The 24,740-nt window shown below is 46.0% G+C and overlaps 4 non-coding genes across 4 annotated transcripts; all 4 read left to right on the forward strand.

Moving 5' to 3' along the window:
* The first annotated feature begins 3,192 nt into the window (after nt 1-3,192).
* On the forward strand, nt 3,193-3,264 carry TRNAP-UGG (transfer RNA proline (anticodon UGG)). Its single transcript has one exon. It is a non-coding gene; the product is annotated as a tRNA-Pro (tRNA).
* A 6,848-nt stretch (nt 3,265-10,112) lies between these two features.
* TRNAP-UGG (transfer RNA proline (anticodon UGG)) lies at nt 10,113-10,184 on the forward strand. Its single transcript has one exon. It is a non-coding gene; the product is annotated as a tRNA-Pro (tRNA).
* A 6,579-nt stretch (nt 10,185-16,763) lies between these two features.
* On the forward strand, nt 16,764-16,835 carry TRNAP-UGG (transfer RNA proline (anticodon UGG)). The gene has a single exon. It is a non-coding gene; the product is annotated as a tRNA-Pro (tRNA).
* Nucleotides 16,836-21,990: 5,155 nt separating this feature from the next.
* TRNAP-UGG (transfer RNA proline (anticodon UGG)) lies at nt 21,991-22,062 on the forward strand. Its single transcript has one exon. It is a non-coding gene; the product is annotated as a tRNA-Pro (tRNA).
* The last annotated feature ends 2,678 nt before the right edge of the window (nt 22,063-24,740 follow it).

Genomic DNA, 24,740 nt, shown 5'->3' on the forward strand with positions numbered 1-24,740 from the left:
GGGAAGTGCAAGTAATCCCTGAACGCTCGTTTTCTGCACACTTTCATGCGTTATTGATGCACCCACAGTGTCCTCGGTGAAGTAAGCGAGGCACCTCGTTCGTATTTGGCGCAAATATAGGACGTCCCATGTAGGACGTCCCATGTGTGTTCAACGTTTAATGGGAACGCGTGGTTAATTGAGACATTATACAAATTTATACGCGAGCTTTCCTGGTGTTTCCATTAGCACGAAATGGGGTCCATGTAATTTGCGGACAACGTTTTAAAATGTGCGATTTAATTACAGGCAATTTTGTTTTGCCGCCGTTGGGAGCAGAAGCCACGTTTATGCAGGACCCATATGTGCGTCTCTGGTTCCGCCGCGTGTTCTTATATTCCCCCCCTTTTTTTTTGCACAAAACACATTTTTGGAAATCGCCTGTGGTATGCATATTTCAAGGCATTCAGCTGGATATCGCTCAAAGAGGTGGACATTGCTTGCACGAGAACTGGGAATGTATAATTGACCTGATAAAAATATTCCTAATAGTTAATTAGTGATTTTCTCAATTCATTACATTCCGCAGATATTGCAATTGACGAATTGCAGCCGGTGAGTTCGCAAGGCGTAATCACGTGAAACGAATTGTCAGGCTGACACCCGCTTCGAGATATTCAACCCCAAAGTACACGAAGAAATACAGGGGCAACGTTCCAGTTGCCTCATGTGCTTCAATGCATAAAACACCTGTTTGTTGAAAAAAGAAACTGGCAACTGTAGTTCATTCTTACCGTATGTCTCACGGCGTACATCTCGAATCCCGTGCCATCATTAAAGTCTTTCCAAGTGCACATGCCTTGTGAACTCAACGGCTACAATTCGTAAATTGCAGTATGTGCCGTAAAGTAACTAATTGATAAGTCAATCAGTGGATTCTTGTTAATTAGTTGATTATGCATTTCCATTTCTTGTGCGACTGATTTCCGCCGCTTCGAATAATCCATCTCAAGAACTACAATGAGGCTATTTGCCAAAACCTATTTTTAAATGTATTGTATGGTAAAAAAATCATGAAAGAACACCCCGTGTTACAGCGAGTACTCATGTTCGCGAGTTCTGATTTCATTTATTTCATTCATTTTTACCCCTGCAAAGAATGCATGATAGCGAGTGCTGATCAGAGAGTGCTCATATCCGCATGTGGTGTGGCCTTTCGTCTCCCGTATAGCGGCTTCAAATGTGTGATTTGCTAGCAGTTTGTGCTGTCATCATGCTAAATGCTCGCGCACGACTGAACGAACGAAAAACCAATGGTAACGACGACCAAATACAGGACACTGAGAAAAGCCACCGACAAAACTTAAAGGGACACTAAAGTGAAAAATGATTTCTTCTGCATCAGTAAATTACTGTTCTACAACACGAAAAAACACCACTCTTACAACGATAAGAGGTTTGGTAAGCCAGAAAAAGCGCCAGAACGAAATACGGGTGGCGACGCCTACTTAAGTTTCCGCACCTGGGGGCTGTGACGTGTTGGATTATTATGGCATCTTCTAGGGCCTACTAATCATGTATAGCCGTGCAGATTGACTACATTGCGTTCTAAAGGAACCAAATATTCAACATGGCAAGTTTCGGGAGCCTTTATTCAGCCAACACGGCCGAAATGCGAAAACATACTTTGGAATCCCTGACGTCACGCTGACGTACCAGCGCTGGGGTTTCGGCGCCAAATTCAAATACTGATACTTGGACCTTCATTTTCTCATCTAATAGTCAAACTATTTTTTTTAAATGACTACCTGCAGGATTCTCAAACAATGCTTCATTAGTCTAAACTGGGGCCGTATTCTGTAGCGGTTCGCTTTGGAACCGGTTCGGTCTGGCTGCTGCCATTGGTCGGCGCTTCGCTGTCGTCATCCCTCGTGGGCGGGACGACAAATTTTGTTGACGTCACACAAGTTGTCAATCATCTGGAAAGGAACCGGTTCCCTGCTACGAGAGCAACCGCGGAGAAGTGGTTCGCTCGAGGGTCGCGCGCGGTGGCGAGCATGATGTCGAGGGTTGCTAGGGCAACCGTGGCTGCCAGCTAGACTCGCGCCAGCTGACGAGCCGGCACCTAGACGAGACGAGACAGAGACGGCAATGGCGGCTCCTTTGGTTGTGCTATAGTTGTGCTGCTGGCGAGCTCCGAAAGACAACGACGCGACGAGAGGCAACGACGCGACGCGTTCGGCATGGCCGAAGAAGAGTTTCGAAGGCATTTTAGGCTCTCCAAAGACATAGTGCGACGTCTTTGCGATGAGGTGGAAGAACATCTCGGACCTCAAAGATTTCGTGGTGTCGACACTACGATGAAATTGCTGTGCGCGCTGCGGTTTTTTGCCACCGGGAGCTTTCAACAGTGCGTCGGGAATGAAGAAGCGATTGCACTGTCGCAGCCTTCGGTCAGCCGGATCATTACAGCCGTCGCCAAGGCTATTACGGTTGTGGGCAAAGAAAAAGGATGGGTTATAGAGGTCGGGTTGGCTTAGAACACGCACCTATAAAGCGAGATATAAGAAGAAAGAAGAAGCATGTGCTTGCTGCGGTAAAGCTAGGGAAACGACGGAGCATGTTTTATTAGAGTGCGAAGCCGTCCACACAGTGGTCGATTTAGGCACCACTGGCCTCCTTGAAGCCCTTGGGTTCAGGGGGAGCAGTGGAAAAGTAAACATGTCCGCAATAGATATTAGTAAGGGGCGATAGGAGGATTGGTGGAAGTAGGGAAACGACGAAAGACGGAGACATGCAAAAGCACAGTTCGCAATAGGGGATCAGAAAATTTTGATGTGGTAGTTCATAGTGTTTTTTTTTTCATTGTTTAACCTAGGTAGGACATTAGGCAGTATAACAGCAAGAGCTTGGTGGCGCAACCCACCGCCCCGTTCCAAAGGGGACGCTCATAACATCCATCCATCCAGCCTCGAGCTCCGCTGTTCGAATTTCAATACTGGCTATCAGCCAGAACTTAACGGCACATTACGCTATACTCTCCGTGCATTTCGGCGAGCGAAGCCAAGACGTTTAATGAATGCGTAGACGTGTCCCCCGCACTGCTCCTGGCGATAGCGCAAAGGTACAAAGGCTCTCGAAACCTGATTTCGACGCCTTCTAACGGCAAGCGGTTTTTCCTTAAAGAGCGCTTCCGAAAGCGCACCTCGCATCGGCCCGTTGGTCCAGGGGCATGATTCTCGCTTTGGGTGCGAGAGGTCCCGGGTTCAAATCCCGGACGGGCCCTTCCTTTTGACGCGTTGTTTGTTGTTTACTTGCGGTGCATGAAATTAATTTTGCAGAAGTGAGGGATAAGTAACGTTATCGAACGAAAGGCAGATACGTCGAGAGTGAGATAAAACTAGGCGTGGGAGAAGATTCATCGATTCGAACATGAATCTTCTCTCATGTACTTCTCATGTTCGAATCGAAGATTCGAACATGAATACTTATTCATACTGACATATTACTTGAATACTTATTCATACTGACAAACTGACATATCGAGGAAATAGGGCGCATCTAATGGATGATCGGTCCGGGCTAAGTTTTGAAAGCGTCGGGTAATTATGAAACATTGAAAAAGTTCTTTAAACGGCCCTTATCCGCAGTATTTACCAGCGTCCTGAGAGAATGAAAGTGCCGTCGCAAACTCACGTTCGGTGGAAATCGAGGCATGATATAGGGGTAAATTTTGCCGAAAATTTTACGTTTCTGACGTAATCATGGAAATTGCAAGTAATCACCGAATGCTCGTTTTCTGTGTACTTTCATGCGTTATTGCTGCACCCGCAGTGTCCTCGGTGAAGTAAACGGGGCAACTCGTTGTTTTCTGATGGAGATAAGGCGTGCGAAGTCCCATGTGTGTGCAACGTTTAATGTGAACGCGTGGCTAATTAAGACATTATAAAACTTATACGCGAGCTTTGCTGGTGTTTCAATTAGCACAAAATGGGGTCCACGTAATTTGCGGACAACGTCTTAAGATGCGCGATTTAATTGCAGACAACATTGTTTAGCCGCCAAAGGGAGCCGAAGCCACATTGATATAGGACCGTTATCTGCGTCTCTGGTTCCGCCTGGTGTCTTTCTTTATTTCACAAAACAAAATTTTAGAAATCGCCTGTGGTATTCATAATTCAAATCATTCAGCTGGATTACTCGAAGAGGCGGACATGCACGAGAACTCAAAATGTATAATTGACTTGATAAAAACATTCGTAATAGTTAATTAGTGTTTTTCAATTATTCACTTTAAGCAGCAATTGCGATTGACGAATTGCAGCCGGTGAGTGAGCAAGGAGTAGTCATGTGAAACTAATTGTCAGGGTGACATGTGCACCCACTTAGAGATATTGATTCCCAAAGTAAGCGACGAAATACAGGGGCGTTCCAGTTGCCTTTGTGCTTCAAAGCGTAAAACAACGGTTTGTTGAAAAAGGAAAGTGAGGGCAGTAGTCTATTCTTACCGTATGTCTCACGGCGCACATCTCGAAACCCGTGCCATCCTTCAAGTCGTTCCAAGTTCATATGCCTTGCAAACTCTCCGGCTACAATTCGTGAATTGCGGTATGTGCCGTAAAGTAATTAATTAAAAAATCAATAAGCTAATTATTAATAATTGGTTAATTATGCATTTCTATTTCTCGTGCGACTGATGTCCGCCGCTTCGAATAATCCATCTCAAGGACTACAATGACGCTATTTTCCGGAACCTATTTTTAAATGTTTTGTATGGTAAAGAAGAAAAAAAAAACAAGAAAGAACACCCCGTGTTTAGCGTGTACTCATGTCCGCGAGTGCTCATTTAATTTATTTCTTTTATTTTTACCCCTGCAGGTGTGGGGGGAGGTGGAGGCATGTAGCGAGGGCTCATCAAAGAGTGCCCATATCCGCATGTGGTGTAGTCTTTCGTCTCCCGTAGCGGCTTCAAATGTGTCATTGGCTAGAAGTTTGTGCTGTCATCACACTGAATGCTCGCGCACGACTGAATGAACGACATTCAACGGTAACGACAACCAAATACATGACACTGAGAAAAGCCACCGACCAAACTTAAGTAAATAACTCGTGGTATGCTCAGTACGAAGAACTGTGCCTTTATCGGGGGACGAAACTACTTAGAATCGCGTGTGAAATGCGTCTCCATAGCACACTATAGCGCCATCCCCGAGAACCGCTGCGGATTACCTGAGCGACGACATCACATATACCTTTGGGTAAAAGCTCTCGTTAGCTCGCAGCATATACGCGCGTGCTTCCCACGCCGACGGTAGGTGGCGTTCAGTGTAGCAAAAAGCTAGAGTTACTGTATATGCTACCACAGGTAGCAGAGTTGCGCGTAGGTCCGCCATCTTGCCTGGGAAGCAAACAAATCTATGCGGCGAAGCCACACTCCGTTTTTGCAGGCGGCATGCCTACCGTATCGTCGATCGACAGTTGGTGGTTTTGCATCGCTTTTGGACTGCTTGTCCGCCTAATCGCAAACAAAGCGCATCGAAACAGCTGACTGCATAAGATCGTCAAGAAAAAGACGCCGAGATCGGTCCCCACCGAAGCTTAGGCCTAGCGTATCCGCCGAGTCCGTCTGCACGCTCTCGGCGCGCCTAGGCTCAGGAATCAAGAAGTCTAACACGGATAAATCACTCTATATTTCAGCTTTCGCATCGGTGTTCTTAAATAAACTATTTTTTCATGTTTACAGTGCCAGCACAAGTAGCGATGAGCGCCGATGTGACGCGTCATAAACACAGGTATGTATGTGCTGTCGCGGAAGGCTCCCGGCACTAGCCTGCGCTTCTCTGACGAAGATATATGACTAGACAGAGTGGAAGGCATCACTGAACTAAAAAAACGTTGCATATTCTTCGCGTGAAGAACAAGAAACAGCTATCCAAATCAGTAGTAACAGCCCATACAGCGTCCCGGGTCGGCGGTTCATTTAGGACTTTTTTCAAAGTTAAAATGCCAGTCGCAAGTGAAAATCGATGTTGTGGCACTTCCGAGCATGCTACTGAATACGGACAGCAAAATTTTCTTTGCGGTACAGGCGTGAGTTTTATATATAGGGCGATAGCGCATCTACCATGACTGAGCGAGACATCTCTGTGAAACTAAAACTGCTGCTCGATCGTTGACATGGCATATTATCCAGTCATGTTCTCATCCTGGCTGAAAAGCATTACCTTCATGATCTACTGCACAAGCTGCACGCTTTCGAAAGCCAGGAACCAGGATTGTATAGTGATGAAATAAATGCAGTTCGCGCACAAATACAGAAATATGAGACGGAAGTGTACAAAGGAGCAATGGTACGTTCACGCACAACTCGCTTCACAGAAGAGCAGCCCACAAAAAGGGCTCTCGGTGATGAAAAGCGATATGCGCTTTCCAAGCAAATATTGGAAATTGAGTCTGGTGGGTCTATATACACAGAAACGTCCCAAATAATAAGCCTATTTGAGGCTCATTATAAAGATCTTTTCACTGCAATTAAGCCTCAGAATGGATACGAAGAAAACGCTGATCAGTTTATTTCGCTTATGCCACACTTAGAAGAAGACGATCGCCTCAGCGTTGATGGGCCAATCACTCGAGAAGAAATTAATTTTGCCATCGAAACGCTTCAGAAAAACAAGACGCCTGGCCCTGATGGCCTTAGTGCGGAATTTTATATAAAATTTCAGGAATTCCTGTGTCCTTTTCTTGAGCAGCTTTTCGAGGAAGCCTATCAATATGGTGAGCTTCCTCCATCTTTCTATCAGTGCCACACAACCTTGATACCAAAGAGCACTGATGATGAAATAATAAAGAGGGTAAACGGATATAGGCCGATATCGTTGTGTAACGTGGATTACAAGATATTTGCAAAAGTACTGACATATAGATTGCAAACAGTCATTACTAAATTAGTAGGTGATCATCAAACATGCGGAATTCGAGGCCGCTCTATACAGACAAATGTTCATATCGCACGTTCAGTCCTTGAGTGCATAGAGGGTAGTACGGATCAAGTAGCTCTTCTCCAGATTGACCTCGCCAAAGCTTTTGATAAGGTTCAACACAAATTTTTGTTCCAACTACTGCGACATCTTCAGTTAGGGGATGTATTATACAATGGTATAACACTTTGTTATAAACATTGCACTACAAAGTTAATTGTGAACCGTACCCTCTCAGATATAATACAGGTACAGTCATCCGTTCGTCAAGGTTGTCCTCTCTCGCCTTTACTCTTCGCCATATACTTAGAACCGCTTTGCTTAAGCGTGCTTTGCGACTCGAGCATTAAAGGATACAGGTATGCCGATGAGGAAATTAAAGTGCTAGCTTATGCAGATGACATTGCCTTCTTTTGCGTCGATAAGCCAAGCATTGCCAAGGCAATAGACGCTACCCTGCGTTTCTGTGAGACTGCAGGAGCTACTGTAAATTTTGAAAAAAAGTAGAGGCTTTTGGCTAGGCATGTGGGCACTCACTCCCTCTATATTCGCGAATATTCATTGGAATCAGTCTCCGTTGCGATATCTTGGAGTACCTCTCGATAACTTCCGTAATAGTGGACCTCATTGGACGTCCACGATAACCACTATTCGTCGAAAGGTGACAACCTGGCAGGGACGTGACCTCTCCATTTTTGCGAGATCTAAGGCATGCAATACATTTCTCGCTTCGAAGCTTCTTTATGTTCTGCAGGTCTTACACTGCTCACGTGTCCATGTCCAGGCATTTCATAGAATATTTGCATGTTTTATTTGGCATTCACCATGGGAAGCCATGAGAAGGGACAACCTTTTTCTCCCGCTTGAAAAGGGAGGCCTGGGTCTTGTGCATTTGTTTGTGCGACAATTGGTCATGCGCTTATTTTACCTTAAAAATGTCCGTCATCCATTCCTGCTCGCAGTTAATCGAGCACGTCTTGCGTCACACCTCCCTTTTCTTTATGTCACGACAAACTTTGCTCGAGAACTACCGGTATGGGGCTTCCTAAAGGAACTTGTCGACACTATTTCCTTCTTAAAAGCCAGATTCACCCTTGAATATTTGTTTACCGTTAATCGCACGTCGCTAAATGTAGCACTTATAGATAACCTTTTCCCTGAACCTCTGTACCGAAAGCCGTATCTGTCTCTATTTGGTCAAGATGTTCTTTGCCGTGTCCGTAGAATGTGCATTGCGCCTGCAGCGAAAACGTTTTTCTTTAAGCTGCACACCTCCACACTGCCAGTTAAAACGTGGCTTCAGGAAAAAGGACTGTTCGTACCCTGGAATACAAATTGTAGACTTTGCAATCAACCCGAGACAATAGAGCATTGCTTTATACTTTGTCGTGACGCATTTCATTTTTGGGACATTCTACAAAGAACTCTCAAAAGAGACTTTCCTCTCACATGTTATGGTATCCGGTTCCTTCCTTTCAAAAAGACAGCCAGTAATACACCATACGATTTGTTTATGTTATTAGGACTTTATTCATTATGGAGAAGTCGAATGATCGACAGACATGCCGAGCCACCTCGCTCGACAAGGTCTATCTTCCGTGAAGAGACTGCTCAAGTCCGTAGTGTGGTTGCTACATATGATCCCGTACCTGAATGGATTTCTCGTCTGGACGCTTGTGTTTGTTTGCCAGAATTTGAACTGTCATTGGACTGCATACTGTGTGTGAATTTGTTTTGTGTGCGTGTATGTTCATATGTAATGTAACTGCATTGATTTGACACTACCATTATTTCCATGCAATAAAGAAAAAAAAATCCTGGCATGGCGCAGTGGTAAAGTACCGGGCTTGGGATCTGTAGGTCCGACGATCGAATCCTGGTTGGAGCTTTTTTTTTTCTTTTTTTTTATTGCACGAAATCGCTCTCTGTTGCTTTTTGTATTCCAACAAAATATATACGGTGTCCAGGCACCGCGTATTTAACGCGCTATAGTTATTTTTCGCACCAGTACCCAGTGCCTCCGAGTACGCCGCGCCTGCCCAGCATCCAGCGCGCGACACTGGGCCCATAATCCGGCGCTGCACTGAACACTGGATAATGGGTACTCGGTTTTGCATTAGGGATACCTGCTTATGTGCCAAAGCTCTCAACGTGTAGGCAGTCTAAAACATTACTGGTGAATCAATGACCAACCATTAGTATTTCGACACTGGTACCCCATTAGACTTGCTGTAGAAGCGTACCCACCTACTAGCAGGCACTGGATATCAGCGACACTGGATATCAGCCACACCTGCAAGTACCACTTCATTATGTGCCTTTTCACAGCAGGGGCACCAAAAGTAACCTTCTGTGGGAGTGTAGTGAAAGTTTTTCTCTCACAGGATTGACATAGCTACATTGACATAGCTATATAGCTAGCTCTCCGCAGCTAGCCCGCACGCGAACAGCGAACGCCAAGGTCGGCCGGATTCGCTTTGAATTTGACTGGCGATAACTTGTGTCAATCCAGTTCGCTGCAGCGGCGGCGTCGGGAAATACAAAAATTGGCCCGAGCATCTGCTTCTCCGCAATGCACGGTTGCTTGACTACCACGTGATGACGCTCTGCCAATAGAGGCGCTAGCGGCGTGATAAAACAGACGCGCAACTCTGCTACCTGTGGTAGCATATACAGTAACTCTACAAAAAGCCACGAGCTCCGCTGTTCGAATTTCAATTCTGGCTATCAGTCAGAATTTAATGGCACGTTACGCTATGCGATCCGAGCATTTCGGCGAGCGAAGACAAGACGTTTAATGAATACGTAGACGTGTCTCCCCGCACTGCTCCTGGCGACAGCGCAAAGGTACAAAGGCTCTCGAAACCTGCTTTCTACGCCTTCTATATAACGGCAACCGGTCTTTGCTTAAAGAGCGCTTCCGAATCTTATCTCGCATCGGCCTCCGGATTGGCTGGCGAGGATTGAACCCCTCGCCACATTAAAGGAATTTTAAACTTTACATGGCCAGCCACAATGTGACTGACCGCACAATATGCATACGTACAAAGTTGAATGTATGTTAGTGTATATTTAGGTATCGCTTACCTTATTTCAAGAAATGATGCCCTTTTTGTTAGCTTGGTGAAACTTCCGGCAATAAAGAAAAAAAAAAGCCCGTTGGTCTAGGGGTATGATTCTCGCTTTGGGTGCGAGAGGTCCCGGGTTCAAATCCCGGACGGGCCCTTTCTTTCGACGTGTTGTTTACTTGCGGTGCATGAAATTAGGGCGTTATAACGTAAAACTATTCCAAACTTTTCTATTCCGATTCTGCAATCGTCCCTCCGCGATTGGTGAAAAACATTTTGGACCGCCCCTACTCCACCTCCCTGTCACGCGACGTCACGAAAACCGCGAGAACTCCCCATCTGATATGACGTGAACACGCTGATTATGCATGATTTGACCGAAGAAAGAAAAATAGGTATTTCTGATTCGACGCCTTTTCGCCATTAGCCTCTAGGCTATTGATCAAAAGTTTTCGGGCTGCACCCACTTCACCCGCCTGTCACGCGACGTCACAAAACCGCAAGAACTCACCACGTCAAAGTGACGTGTACGCATTAAAGATGCATTAATATGCCCAACAAAACTGAATTTTCTTCTGGATAGCCGCAGGCTGCCCCTTTCCGAAAGGAATAATAGATGGCTGGCGCCGATCGCTCAGGCACTGGCGACTCGCACCTGCCAGAGAGCATGGGTTTATTTGCTTATAATAAAGCTTCTTGCGTGGCCGTGTAACATTTTTGAGCACTTTCGGCACGTTTAGGCCACATTCTGCCAACTCGTCATTGCTGAGGATCCGTTTTAGCGTCATTCTTAAGCTTCCGTTGCATGCCACCGCGATTCTCGACCAGCCACCACAAGCTAAGTAAGCGAAAGCTGACCAATCGCAGACGCCGGCACCACCTTCTTCATCCGGTTATCGACTTTCAGTGCAGGGGCTCGGCCCTATCGACACCCTCTCCACTTGAGCGTGCTCCTCGCCTCTTGTGAGCCAATTAGATAACACAAGCCGCTCATTGTGGGTAATGTTATTCGTTTTTAAAGCAAACAAAATTGACCTCCTATGAACGAGGATAGCGTCTGATTGGTCTCTCCAGACAACCCTGTGGGTGACCGTCCGATGCTTGCGTCGGCGGTTACGCAAATTTGACGTCAGGAGATTGGAATAAAAACATATTGGAATAGTTTTACGTTACAGGACCCTTAATTTCACAATAGTGAGGGACAAATAACTTTATGGAACGAAAGGCAGATACGTCGAGAGTAAAATACAACGAGGGGTGGGAGAATAATCGAGGTTTCGAACATGAATACTTAGTGTGAAATATTCGTATTCGAAAATGAACTGCTCGGTATATTCAAAACGACAACCAAATATTTCGCAACAGCAGATCGTTTAAGTTTAGTTACTGTTATCTATCTGCTAAACAATGTATAGCTAAATATATTAGGTTTCGCGACAACAGTTTTTGAAGCAATGCAGTAATAAAACGGGTAATACAAGCGTTGTTTTCGGACGCGGCGGAATCCTACATGAAAATCTGCGATTTTTGCTTGCATTTTGTTATTTAGTGTTTTTGGCTGTGTAGCTTTGTAGCAGTTCTATCTTTTACTCTGCAACCAGTCACGTTTTCATGCCAATGGACCCTTTTACACGTGTCTGCGAAATGTACGTATCTAAGGCAGACAAGTACTTCGGTTATTTTTATCTTTCCGCAACTTGTGATGCAACTTTCCGCAACTTTTTCGACAACCATTCATTTAGTAGCGTTTTTGGTATGCCAGCCGTACAACAGGCATTTTATCATATAGAGTTTGTTTGCAACCTGACTCTAATGTCGTTGAGCAGCTATTCAGACTATTTTTCTAATGAAATTTGGTGATGTTATGTTTAAAACTGACCATTTGTCCCTGATAGTTAGCCGTCTTTTTTGCACTATATATATGTAGTCCATGCAGGAGCCGCACTTAACTGTGCTGAAATAAAGAGCCCAGGTGTGAATGTTTGCGTTTGGGCTAGACTATTCGGTAGTTACTATTCGCATTGAATTCGTATACGATAAAAAGAGGATATCAGCCCACAAACAGCACGCACGCACACACGCACAAACACACACACACACACACACACACACGCACACACACACACACCAGTTAACCCACCAGTGTTCCAGTTAACTTGGACCAAGACTTAAAAAAAAAGACAGCTCTAGAGAAATCGTACCGACTGCATAGCAGCGGCAGTCGTGTATACTTACAGTAAGTATTTTTTCATCACGGAATATTAATTAATAATCAACTAATTTTACTAGCACACTTTCTAATTAATCCTTAGACATGGCAATTACAAAGTTGTAGGGCACCTTAAATGACCTCCGAATTAATGATTTATTTCGTGCTGAAGTGTGCCTGGTTGCTTTTTCCAAGAAAGAACTAAAGCCCGCGAAACACGCAAAATTAGCTATAGATGCGCGCTCGCGCCCCGCTGCTCAAGAGCCTCCAAGCAACCTTTGAAAGATTCGTGGTCTGTTAGAAAAGTATCTGACCTTATTATTATTATTTTATTTTTTTTGCGAACACCTGATGGATATGAAACAAGCGCGCTTACATCAGCCGAGCTTGAACCTTCGTGCGCATGCGCGATTTTTTTCCCGCCTGCCGATAGCGTCAGTCGCTGGTACGCAGTGTTTGAGTGAGGTAGTGCGCATGTGCTGTCGTCGGTTTTTTTATTGCAAGGAAAATGGCGGAGCGACTGGAGCAGCGCTACCATGCTTCAAATTTTGCCAGAAACTGGGCGGCAGCAAAGTGGAAACAATTCGGAAGATTCAGACGGCTTTCGGTGACGATGCCATGAGCAGCACACAGATTAAGGAGTGGTACAACCGGTTTAAAGACGGCCGCACATCGGTGGAGAGCGAGCCACGCTCCAGTCGGCCATCAACATGCCGAAATGACCAGATCATAGCCGAAGTGAACGCTGTGGTGATGCGGGACCATCGTGTGACTATCCGAGAAATTGCGGGAGAGGTGGGCATCAGCACTTTTTCTCCACATTCCATTATGACCGAAGATTTGGCCATGAAGAGAGTTGCGGCGAAATTCGTGCCGGAGCTGCTCGCGGTGAAGCAAAAGCAACTTCGTGTTGAAGTCTCACAGGACATGCTGGATTCCACAAACAGCGACCCCGAATTCACGAACACCATAATCACTGGCGACGAGTCTTGGGTGTACGGGCACGACCCAGAAACCAAATCCCAGTCGTCACAGTGGAAGCATTCCACGTCATCAAGCCAAAGAAGGCCCGCCAAGTGCGCAGCAACGTCAAAGTGATGCTGACGGCTTTCTTTGACTCCCTCGATGTGGTACACCACGAGTACGCACCACAGGGTCAAACAATCACCAAAGAGTACTACAGGGATGTCCTCCGTCGCCGACGTGATGCTCTGCGGCGTAAGAGACAGGAGTTATAGTCAGCACGAAATTGGCGCATCCATCACGACAATGCACATGCACATTCCTCGAACTTGATTCCAACTTTTTTGGCGAAAAACCAGATTCCTGTAGTTCAACAGGCTCCTTACTCTCGTGATATGACACCCTGCGACTACTGGCTTTTTCCCAAAATCAAGAGGCCATTGAAAGGAGCGCGATTTCGGACAATAGAGGATATTATGGCTCCAACGACAGCTGAGCTAAACTCCATTCCGAAAGAGGCCTTCTCGGAATGCTTCCAACAATGGCAGCACCGCTGGGAGAAGTTTGTGGAGTCCCAAGGAGACTACTTTGAGGGTGGTTAGGTTTCCAACGCTCAAGTTATGCCAGTCTTTTTTTTTTTTCTTCGCCAAAGGTCGGATACTTTTCTAGCAAATTTCGTACACGGCTGCATTCGTTTCTCGCCGCATCGTACAAGGCTTCGTCATGTAGGACGGCTGGAGAGGTTTCGCGACCAAACTAGCGTGGTGCGAAAAGTGCCAACATCTGCGGACGCAAGAATGTTGTGCGCGATCATGAGGCACTCGGGATAGCTTTGAGTACGGAAACGTGCCACCACGGAATTCAATTTGCGTGGGGATTGGGGGGGCGCGATTAATGTTTAGGCTGTGTAGCCTGATTGCACTTCTTTCTAGAAGATTACTTCTACAAGCGCCCCAGGGCCTCAAAACGCAGAAGCGCGTATCTTACGCACTTTGCGTGTACGAACTTTGCCTAACGTCCTGAAAGAAGTTGACGTGCCACAAGATTCACAATATCGAGGAAATAAGGCCCATCTAATGGATGACCGGTGTGGTCTAAGTTTCGAAAGTGTCAGGTAATTATGAAACATTCAAAAAGTTGCTTTGCAAGTGCGCTTGAAGGCGTTAATTAAACGGCCGTTATCCGCAATATCTACCAGCGTCCTGAGAGAAGTGAAAGTGACACCGCAAATTCGCGTTAGGTGGAAATCGGGGCATGATATAGGGGTAACGTTTGCCGAAAGTGTAACGTTTCTGACGTACTCGTGGGAATTGCAAGTAATCACTCAACGCTCGCTTGCTGCATACTTTCATGCGTTATTACTGCACCCACAGTGTCCTCGGTGAAGTAAACGGGGCACCTCGTTCTTATTTGGTGGAAATATGAGGGGTAGCACGTCCTATGTGTGTTCAACGTTTAATGCGAACGCGTGCTTAATTAAGACATTATACAAGTTTATACGCGAGCTTTCCTGGTGTTTCTATTAGCACGAAATGAGGTCCATGTAATTTGTGGGCAACGTCTTAAAATGTGGGATTTAATTACAGGCAACTTGGGTTTGCTGCAGTTGGGAGCAGAAGCCACATTTATACAGGACCGATATGTGCGTCTGTGGTACCGCTGGGTGTGTTTATTTTCGTTTTGTTTTGTTTCACACAAAATAATATTTTAGAAATCGTCTGTGGTATGCATATTTCAAGACATTCAGCTGGATATCACTCAAAGAGGAGGACATTACTTGCACGAGAACTCGGAATGTATAATTGACCTGATAAAAAATGTTCCTAATAGTTAATTAGTGATTTTCTTAATTCATTACTTTCCATAGATATTGCACTTTACGAATTGCCGCCGGTGAGTTCGCAAGGCCTATTCACGTGAAACGAATTGTCAGGGTGACACCCGCTTCGAGATATTCATCCCCAATGTATACGAAGAAATACAGGGGCGCTCCAGTTGCCCTTGTGCTTCAAAGCATAAAACAGTGGTTTGTTGAAAAAGGAAAGGTGGGAGCAGTAGTTTATTCTTAATGTGTGTTTCACGGCGCAGATCCCGAAACCCGTGCCATCCTTCAAGTCGTTCCAAGTCCACATGCCTTGCAAACTCTCCGGCTACAATTCGTAAATTGCAGTATGTGCCGTGAGGTAATTAATTAAGAAGTCAATTAGCGAATTATTAATAATTGGTTGATTATGCATTTCAATTTCTCGTGCGTCTGATGTCCGCCGCTTCGAATAATCCATCTCAAGGACTACAATGACGCTATCTTCCGGAACCAATTCTTAAATGTTTTGTATGGTAAAGAAGAAAGAAAACAAGAAAGAACACCCCGTGTTTCAGCGAGTACTCATGTTCGCGAGTGCTCATTTCATTTATTTCTACACCTGCATGGGGAGGGGGGGGGGGGGTCGCATGCTAGCGAGTGCTCATCAGAGAGGGCTCATATCAGCATGGGGTGTGGCTTTTCGTCTCCAGTAGCGACTTCAAATGTGTCATTCGCTAGCAGTTTGTGCTGTCATCACACGAAGTGCTCGTGCACGAGTGAATGAACGAAATCCAATGGTAACACCAACCAGATATATGACACTGAGAAATGTCCCCGACGAAACTTACGTAAATAACTCCGTACGACGAATTGCGCCTTTATCGGGGGACGAAATGGCTTAGATTCGCGTGTGAAATGCATCTCTATAGAATACCAGCGCCGCTTCGAATAATTCATCTCAAAGACTACAATGACGCTATATTCTGGAACCTATTTTTAAATGTCTTGTATGGTAAAGAAGAAAAAAAAAAAAGCAAGAAAGAACACCCCGGTGTGTTTCAGCGGGTACTAATCTTCGCGTGTGCTCATCAGAGAGTGCTCATATCCGCATGTGGTGTGGGCTTTCGTCTCCCGTAGCGGCTTCAAATGTGTTGCACCAATGCGAGACATTTGCTAGCAGTTTGTGCTGTCAACAAACTAAGTGCTAACGAACGAAATCCAACGGTAACAACAACCAAATACATGATACTGAGAAAAGCCACCGACGAAACTTAAGTAAATAACTCGTGGTATACTCCGTACGAAGAACCGCGCCTTTATCGGGGGACGAAATGACTTAGAATCGCGTGTGAAATGCGTCTCTGTAGTATACCAGCGCCGTCCCCGGAAGGTGCTGCCGGTTACCTGAGCGATGGCATTACATATACCTTTGGGTAAAAGCTCTCGTATGCTCACAGCGTACGCGCGTGTTTCCCAAGCCGGCGTTAAGTGGCGTACATTGTAGCAAAAAGCCACGAGCTCCGAATGTTCGAATTTAAATACTGGCTATCAGCCAGAATTTAATGGCACATTACGCTATACGCTCCATGCATTTCGGCGAGCGAAGCCAAGACGTTTATTCAATACGTATATAGACGTGTTTCCCCGCGCTGCTCCTGGCGATTGCGCAAATGTACAAAGGCCCTCGAAACCTGATTTTTACGCCTTCTAACAGGAACCGGTATTTCCTTAAAGAGCGCTTCCGAAGCCCATCTCGCGTCGGCCCGTTGGTCTAGGGGTATGATTCTCGCTTTGGGTGCGAGAGGTCCCGGGTTCAAATCCCGGACGGGCCCTTTCTTTTGACGCGTTGTTTCTTGTTTACTTGCGGTGCACGAAATTAATTTCACGATAGTGAGGGATAAGTAACATTATCGAACGAAAAGCAGATACGTCGAGAGTAAAATAAATCTAGGGGTGGGAGGATAATGGAAGTTTCGAACATGAATGCTTAGTCGGAAATATTACGTATTCGAAAATGAACTGCTCAGTATATTCAAAACTATAACCAAATATTTCGCAACTGGCCGTTTAGGTCTAGTTACTATTATCCATCTGCTAAACAAATGTCGCTAATTATGCTAGGTTTTGCAGCAATAGTTTTCGAAGCAATGCAGTAATAAAACGGGCAACACAAGCGTTGTTTTCGGACGCAGCGAAAGCGTACATGAAAATCTGTGATTTTGGCTTGCACTCTCTCATTTAGTGTTTTTGGCTATCTAGCTGCGTAGCAGTTTTATCTTTTACTCTACAACCAGTCACGTTTTCCTCGCAATGAACCTTGTTACATGTGCGTACGCAAATTACGTATCTAAGGCAGACAAGTCCTTCTGTTATTTTTATCCTTCCGCAACTAGTGATCCTTTCTTTTTTCGTCGACAACCATTTATTTGGCGTTTTTGGTAAGCTAGCCATACAATAGCCATTTTATCACGTAGAGTTTGTATGAAACCCGACTCTAATGTCGTTGAGAAGCTATTCACGCATTTTTCTTAACGAATGTTGGTGATGTGTTTAAAACTGACCATTTGTCTCTGATAGTTAGCCGTCTTTTTGACACTATATACTAAATGCAGGAGCGACACTTAACTGTGCTGAAATAAAGAGCCCTGCTGTGAATATTTGCGCCTGGACTAAACTATTCGGTAGTTACTATTCGCATTCGATTCGTACACGAAAAGAAAGGATATCAGCCCACCAACAACACACACACGCCCAAACACACCAGTTAAACCAGAAGTGTCACAGTTAACTTGGACCAAGATTTAGAAAAAATTCGAGGACGCTTAAGCTTCGCATTCAAGAGTGGAGCGCGATAGCCTTATCGCACCTCGTTCGCACCACCCATTCATTCACCAATCACGCGGTGAGCGCCGAGCAACGCAGCGTTCGGCGTGGCAACGAAACGTGCGCCTGAGGAAGCGGAACGAACCAAAGAACTCGGTGTCTCGGAGGGAGAAACGATCTACGCGAGCCAAACGTCGTGATCGGCACGGACAGCCGGGCCGCGACGCGCCATGAAGGCGGACACGATCATGGGGCTGACGCCTCGATGGGATCGTCCTCTATCTCGCTTGGAAACACCGCGCAGACGCATGACTCCTCGCCAGCAGCGGCACACATCGCAGGGTACCCTTTCCCACCAGACGCGCTACGGCGCAGCGATCACGTCAGAGGCGTCCCGCATCGGACGCTGCACCTAGGAATCGCGCTGTGAGCGGAAAGAGGAGCCGCGTCGCCTAAACGCGAGGGTTCGAGTGATGCAATCTGGAAGTTGGAAGGGGAGATAGCGAGAGAACTTATTAAACGTAAGGGTATTGGGACATCCTCGCACCGGTCCCCGCACGGCCCCAATGCGCTCAAACGAGACGAAGGGGAGGAGCGGGCGAGTGGCGCACCACTTGTCGGGGCAGCGCTGTACATTGCGAGGAGGGGGTCTTCTGTGTTTGCCGCAAGGGGGCTCTGCGTGCGCGCCAAGCGCAGAAGAAATGTAGCGGATACGTACTTCGCTACTCGTTTAACTGCGACTTCTGTAATTTACATGCTCATAATTCCTGATGTACGCCGCAGTATAACTTTCTTAAATTATGGGGTTTTACGTGCCAAAACCACTTTCTGATTATGAGGCACGCCGTAGTGGAGGACTCCGGAAATTTAGACCACCTGGGGATCTTTAACGTGCACCTAAATCTAAGTACACGGGTGTTTTCGCATTTCGCCCCCATCGAAATGCGGCCGCCGTGGCCGGGATTCGATCCCGCGACCTCGTGCTCAGCAGCCCAACACCATAGCCACTGAGCAACCACGGCGGGTCAGTATAACTTTCTACAGCAAGTTTCTAAGGCAACACTGCATTCACTAGAGACGCTTTTGTCACGACAGGAACCATCCAACTCATGGCTGAGTGCGCGAAGAACACTCAGCCATGAGTTGGATGGTTCCAACTGACGTGTTGAAGTCGGCAATAAAGAAAAAAAAAAAAAAAACTCATGGCTGAGTGGTAGCATCTCCGTCTCACACTCCGGAGACCCTGGTTCAATTCCCATCCAGTCCATCTGGCAACTTGTTTTTATTTATGAATTGCCTTGTGCCATTTTTCGCTCATGGCCAACGCCGCCCACGACACCGGCTTTTCTGCGACAGGAGCTCCTTAACGCTGTCGCGTTAGAAACACCAAGAGGTCTACAGAAATCGTACCAACTGTATAGCAACGGCAGTCGTGTATACTTACAGTTAGTATTCTTTTCATCACGAAACATTAATTAATTGTTTTTAATTAATGAACTTTTAAAATTATTCATTAAATCCCAAACATGTCAATTACAAAGTTATAGGGCACGTTAGATGACCTCCGAATGAAGGATTTATTTCGGGCTGAAGTGCACCTGGTTGCTTTTTCCAAAAAAAAAAAAAAGCCCGCAAAACACGCGAAATATGAAATAGATGCGCGCTTGCGCGCCGCTACTCAAGCGCCTCCAAGCAACCTTTGAAAGATATGCGGCTTGTAATGGTTGGGGTCGGGAATGAAATAGATGGTAGCTGGCCCTTGCCGTCGTCCAACTCATGCACGATGAGGACGTTGTAGAAGGGAGAGACTTGTTCTCATCGAGAACGAGGGATATGGGATTCATTTACAGTATCTACATGAGAACGTTACAGTTCATCAGTCTAGCATGATTAAAAGAGAATGCACACCAAACAGCCGACGACGGCTGCTTAAATGCACTCTGTCCTCCCTAGATCCCTAGGTGAGGGAAAACGGCCGTTCAACCTTCGACCGATGAAAGCGTCCAAAGCCATCGTCACAGACCCGCCTTTGAGGGGGAGGTTACCCATTCACTTCCGCACAGGTTTCACTGACCATGCCAAGGTGAGAGGGTTCTCTCAGACAGGGGTAGTGCCCCGAGAAGGCGCCTCTTGATCCCAGTGTCGACTCCGCAGACAGTGGCCGCCGCGTCTGTCCATTCACTGACGACTTCTAAGACCCGTGAGACGGTGCCACAAAACGTCTTCCAGGAGCTCCCCCGCTCCAATCAAACCGTGAAGGTGACGGCGGCTCCACAAACAATACTTGGTCCGCCGACTGCGTCTAGACATCTCGGAGCCGCTCGCTTGGGGACGCGGCGTACTGTCGTCCTTACAAAGGGAGTCACCGCAGCAGACATGCCAGCTCCCGTGGGCTGTTAACGAGGCGCATCCTTGTTTTCACAAAGTGAGTCATCGCATCGGGCAGGGCAGAGTTCGACGGTCGCTTCCCCGAAGATTTCCAGCCCGTGCAGGTCGAACGTAACAGGCTGCATTCGTTTATCGCAGCATCGTACAAGGCTTCGTCATGTAGGATGGCTAAGTGCGATAAGTGTCAGCATCTGCGGGCACACGAAAGTTGTGTGCGATCACGAGGCACTCGGGATAGCTTTGAATACGGAAACGTGCCGCCGCAGAAATCAATTTGTGTGGGAATTGGGGGGCACTGTTAATGTTTAAGCTGTGTACTTAATTACAGTTCTTTTGTAGAAGATCACTTATACAAGCGCCCCAGAACCGCACAACGCAGAAGCGTATCTCACGAACCTTGCCTGTACGAACATTGCCCGACATCCTGAAAGACGTTAACGCGCCACAAGATTAACAATATCTGGGAAATAACGGGCATCTAGTGGATTGTCGGTGCGGGCTAAGTTTTGAAAGCGTCGGATAATTATGAAACATTCAAATAGTTCCTTTGCAAGTGCATTTAAAGGCGTTATCCGAAGTATTTACCAGCGTCCTGAGAGAAGTGAAAGTGACACCGCCAATTCACGTTCGGTGGAAATTGGGGCTTGATATAGGAGTAAAGCTTGCCAGAAATTTTACGTTTCTGACGTAATCGTGAGATTCGGAAGTAATCACTGAATGCTTGTTTTCTGCGTACTTCCATGCGTTATTGCTGTACCGGTAGTGTCCTCGGTGAAGTAAACGAGGCACCTCGTTTTTATCTGGTGCAAATATGAGGTGTAGGACGACCTATGTGTGTTCAACGTTCAGTGCGAACGCGTGGTTAATTAAGACATTATACAATTTATTCGCGAGCTTTCCTGGTGTTTCAATTAGCACGATATAGGGTCCATGTAATTTGCGGACAACGTTTTCAAATGTGCGATTTAATTGCAGGCAACTTTGTTTTGCCGCCAGTGGGAGCTGAAGCCATATTGTTATAGGACCGATATCTGCGTTTCTGGTTCCGCCTGGCGTCTTTCTTCTTTTTTTTTTACACGAAGCAAAATTTTAGAAATCGTCTCTGGTATGCATAATGCAAGTTATTCAACTGGATTACTCAAAGAGGCGGACATGCACGAGAACTCGAAATGTATAATTGCCTTGATAAATAAATCTTAATAGTTAATTAGTTATATTTTATTTAATTACTTTCCGCAGAAATTGCAATTTATGAATTGCAGCCGGTGAGTGCGCAAGGCGTATTTCGTATGAATGAACGAAATCCAACGGTAACAACAACCAAATATATGCCACTAAGAAAAGCCACCGATGAAACTTAAGTGAATAATTCGTGGTATACTCCGTACGCATACCAGCACCGTCCCCGGGAGGTGCTGCTGGTTACCTGAGCGACGGCATTACACATACCTTTTGTAAAGGCTCTCGTACGCTCGCAGCGTATGCACGTGTTTCACAAGCCGGCGGTAGGTGGCGTTCGTTGTAGCAAAAAGCCACGAGCTACGCTGTTCGAATTTCAATACTGGCTATCAGCCAGAATTTAATGGCACATTACGCTATACTCTCCGTGCATTTCAGCGAGCGAAGGCAAGTCGTTTAATGAATACGTAGACGTGTCTCCCCGCACTGCTCCTGGCGATAGCGCAAAGGTACAAAGGCTCTCGAAACCTGATTTCTACGCCTTCTAACGGGAACCGGTCTTTCCTTGAAGAGCGCTTCCGAAGTACACCTCGCATCGGCCCGTTGGTCTAGGGGTATGATTCTCGCTTTGGGTGCGAGAGGTCCCGGGTTCAAATCCCGGACGGGCCCTTTCTTTTGACGCGTTGTTTGTTGTTTACTTGCGGTGCATGAAATGAATTTCTCAATTGTGAGGGATAAATAACTTTATCGAACGAAAGGCAGATACGTCGAGAGTAAAATAAAACTAGGGGGTGGGAGAATAATCGAGGTTTCGAACGTGAACACTTAGTGTGAAATATTCGTATTCGAAAATGAACTGCTCGGTATATTCAAAACTATAACTGAATATTTCGTAACAACTTACCGTTTGAGTCCATCTGCTAAACAAAGTGTAGCTAATTATACTAGGTTTCACAACAATAGTTTTCGAAGCAATGCAGTAATAAAACAGGCAACACAAGCGTTGTTTTTGGACGCAGCGAAAGCGTACATGAAAATCTGCGATTTTTGCTTTGCACTCTCTTATTTAGTGTTTTTGGCTGCTTTAACTGTGTAGCAGTTTTATCTCTACTCTACAAGCAGTCACATTTTCCACGCAATGGACCTTTTTACTTGTGTGTACGCAATGTACGTATCTAAGGTAGACAAGTCCTTCGGTTATTTTTATCCTTCCGCAACTTGTGATCCCTTGTTTTTTTCTTCGACAACCATTTATTTAGCGTTTATAGTAAGGCAGCCATACAACAGCCATTTTATCATGTAGAGTTTGTTTGCAACCCGGCTCTAACGTTGTTGAGAAGCTATTGGCGCATTTTTCCTAATGAAAGTTGGTGATGTGTTTAAAGCTGACCATTTGTCCCCGATAGTCAGCCGTCTTTTTCGCTATACATAGTCAATGCAGGAGTGGTACTTAACTATGCTGAAATAAAGAGTCGTGCTGTGAATATTTGCATCTGGTTAGACTATTCGGTAATTACTAATTGGATAATTCGATACGAAAAAAAAAGGATATCAGCCCAGCACCACACACACACGTACACACACGCACACACGCACACACACACACACACGCGCACACACGCACAGGCACACACACGCACACACACACGCACGCACATGCACACACGCACACGCGCACGCACACATACACACGCACACACGCGCACGCACAGGCACACGCACAGACGCACACGCACACACACGCACACATGCACACGCACGCACACACACGCACGGACACGTACACTCACAGACAAAAGCGCGCGTGCCCTCACGCACACCAGTGTCCCAGTGAACTTGGACCAAGATTTTAAAAAAAACCTAAGAGCTCTAGAGTAATATCGTACCGACTGCATAGCAGCGGCAGGCCTGTGTACTCACGGCTAGTATTCTTTATCATCACGAATTATTAATTAATTAATTTATTGTTTTAATTGGCACACTATTTTATTATTGCTTGAATCGCAAACATATCAATTGCAAAGCTGTACGGCACCTTAAATAACCTCCGAATCAAGTATTTATTTCATGTTGGAGTGCGTTTGGTTGCTTTTTCCAAGAAAAAAAGAAAAGCCCGCGAAACACGCGAAATATGAATAGATGCGCGCTCGCGCGCCGCTGCTCAAGCGCCTCCAAGCAACCTTCGAAATATATACGGCTGCATTCGTTTATCGTCGCATCGTACAAGGCTTCGTCATGTAGGGCGGCTCGAGAGGTTTCTCGACCTAGCTAGCGCGGTGCGATAAGCGTCAGCATTTGTGGACTCAAGAATGTTGTGCTCGATCATGAGGCACTCGGGATAGCTTTAACCTTCGTGCATCATGAAACAAAGTTACAAAAGAAATTCAACCGACATTTTAAAAAAATAGCGCGCAAAGGAGCATGAAATAAAGAAGGCAGCTCTCGGAAAAACAGAAAAGAGCTACTGAGGAGTTTATTTCAATAAGAAATAAACGAAAAGCACGTAAGGCGTCACAGCAGCCCCCCCCCCCCCCCAAAAAAAAAAAAAAAATCCGAAGTTGCAACTGGTTTAGCCATTTACCCTTTCTGTCTCTTGAACTCCAGAAAACAGGCAAAACGAAGCAGTTTTTTACCTATTTCTATCTTTGTCGCATGCTTTCTTTCTATCTAAGGATAGGGTGACATGATGAAGGTACGTTAAACAGTCACGTTTTACACAAGTTTTGAGCGGTTATTTTCCACTGCCGCTTATAGCACGTGTATAGCAGGTCACCGTCTGAAGCAATACAGCACTCGCTTTTTTCCAACACCTGTGCTGATGCAGCTTTCACCAATGACGTTGGAATTTCGAAGCAGACTCTGCTTATTTTTGCCTTTAGGGCGTCCGGTGTGGTAGTTTCGCTGCTATACACGCGATTTTTCGCGTAACTCTGCAAGAAGTCCAGTGGTGACATGTCCGGCGACCTTGTAGGCCAGTGTACAGGTCCGTGCCGGCCAGTCCACTGTCCAGGAAAAAGCTTGTTGAGCCACGCTCGAGACTGACTACTACTATGCGCAGGAGCACAGTCTTGTTGAAACCAGATGTTCCGAAGGTGCGCAAGTGTGACGTTGCAACAGACGTCGTTCACGGGGCCCTCGAGGATGTCGTTGGCGTGGCGTTGCGTCGTTAGTGTGTTGTCAAAAAAGATGGGTCCGATGATGTTGCCGTCAAAAATACCGCACCACACATTAAACGACCTCTGGTATTGGTGTCGTGTTTGTGTCAGTCAGTAGTGCGCGTCGTGAAGATTAACTTGTGCGTTTCTGGAGAAATTAGCCTCATCCGTCCAATGCACGCGAGTGAGAAA

This window comes from Dermacentor andersoni, chromosome 2 (genome assembly GCF_023375885.2).
Source record: "Dermacentor andersoni chromosome 2, qqDerAnde1_hic_scaffold, whole genome shotgun sequence".
NCBI lineage: Eukaryota > Metazoa > Arthropoda > Arachnida > Ixodida > Ixodidae > Dermacentor > Dermacentor andersoni.